The sequence below is a fragment of the Tachysurus vachellii genome, chromosome 21 (assembly GCF_030014155.1).
Source record: "Tachysurus vachellii isolate PV-2020 chromosome 21, HZAU_Pvac_v1, whole genome shotgun sequence".
Classification (NCBI taxonomy): domain Eukaryota; kingdom Metazoa; phylum Chordata; class Actinopteri; order Siluriformes; family Bagridae; genus Tachysurus; species Tachysurus vachellii.
The window spans coordinates 14,949,975-14,952,603 of record NC_083480.1 but is presented as its reverse complement, the minus strand read 5'-3'; positions in this window follow the sequence as shown (position 1 = coordinate 14,952,603).

The following is a 2,629-nucleotide window of genomic DNA, read 5'->3' as shown; positions in this document are numbered from 1 at the left end:
ATAATAATAATAATAATAATAATAATAATAATAATAATAATAATAATAATTATAACAGCAATACTACTACTACTAATAATAATAATAATAAAAAATCAGTTTCTTTAAAAGACTTCTGTAGGTGCAGAAGGAAATCTGATTCACAAATAATTCTCAATATTTAGCTCAGCAGGAGAAATGAACAGGTCTCATGTTCTTTCTTCATGGTCGTGTGCACAGTTCCAGAGGCACGGCCCTTTCTCCCTTCAAGACCACAACAGAGAGAAATTTAAGACGTCTTCCGTCTGCTCAGAGACATGACACACAGCAGAACAGCCCGCCCTGAGACCTACTCTTGTCCTCAACAGCCGGGTTCACTTCAAATCTCAGAGCTTTTTGTCATTAATGTGCAGTTCAATGATGTGAAATAATGTGTCCAGTGTGCATCCCAGTTCTGGGAGCTCTTAGGACTAAGGAATGTTTCTCATGTGGGAAGTTCACATTCCTTCATAGAGCAAATATCAAGATGTGAAAGTGTGTTCTCTGCCAGAACAAAAGCTCTGCTGCTCTCTGCTGTTCAACATACAGTACTACACACACACACAAATACTCATACAAACACACAAATACACACCCACACACACCCACCCACACATACACACACACACTCGTACACACACACATACTCATACACACACGCATACACACACACACATACACACACAGACATACTCGAACACACACGCATACACACACACATACACACACATACTTGTACACACTATCTATCTATCTATCTATCTATCTATCTATCTATCTATCTATCTATCTATCTATCTATACACACACACACACAAATACACATACACACACACACAATCTATCTATCTATCTATCTATCTATCTATCTATCTATCTATCTATCTATCTATCTATCTATTTATCTATCCATCTATACACACACACACACACACACACACACACACACAAATACACACACACATACACACATACTCGTACACACACACACAATCTATCTATCTATCTATCTATCTATCTATCTATCTATCTATCTATCTATCTATCTATCTATCTATCTATCTATACACACACACACACACACAAATACACACACATACTCGTACACACACACAAAATCTATCTATTTATCTATCTATCTATCTATCTATCTATCTATCTATCTATCTATCTATCTATCTATCTACCCATCTATCCATCTATCTATCTATCTATCTATCTATCTATCTATCTATCTATCTACACACACACAAATACACACACATACACACACATACTCGTACACACACACACAATCTATCTATCTATCTATCTATCTATCTATCTATCTATCTATCTATCTATCTATCTATCTATCTATCTATCTATACACACACACAAATACACACACATACACACACATACTCGTACACACACACACACACAAAATCTATCTATCTATCTATCTATCTATCTATCTATCTATCTATCTATCTATCTATCTATACACACACACAAATACACACACACACATACACACACATACTCGTACACACACACAATCTATCTATCTATCTATACACACACACAAATACACACACACACACATATACTCATACACACATACTCGTACACACACACACAATCTATCTATCTATCTATCTATCTATCTATCTATCTATCTATCTATCTATACACACACACAAATACACACAAACACACACACATACTCATACAAACACACAAATACACACCCACACACACCCACCCACACATACACACACACACTCATACACACACTCATACACACGACACACACATACTCATACACACACGCATACACACACACACATACACACACAGACATACTCAAACACACACACGCATACACACACACATACACACACATACTTGTACACACTATCTATCTATCTATCTATCTATCTATCTATCTATCTATCTATCTATACACACACACACAAATACACATACACACACACACACAATCTATCTATCTATCTATCTATCTATCTATCTATCTATCTATCTATCTATCTATCCATCTATACACACACACACACACACACAAATACACACACATACACCCACATACTCGTACACACACACAATCTATCTATCTATCTATCTATCTATCTATCTATACACACACACACACAAATACACACACATACTCGTACACACACACACAAAATCTATCTATCTATCTATCTATCTATCTATCTATCTATCTATCTATCTATCTATCTATCTATCTATCTACCCATCTATCTATCTATCTATCTATCTATCTATCTATCTATCTATCTATCTATCTATCTATCTATCTATCTATCTATCTATCTATACACACACACACAAATACACACACATACTCGTACACACACACACACACACAAAATCTATCTATCTATCTATCTATCTATCTATCTATCTATCTATCTATCTATCTATCTATCTATCTATCTATCTATCTATACACACACACACACAAATACACATACACACACAATCTATCTGTCTATCTATCTATCTATCTATCTATACACACACACAAATACACACACACACATACACACACATACTCGTACACACACACAATCTATCTATCTAT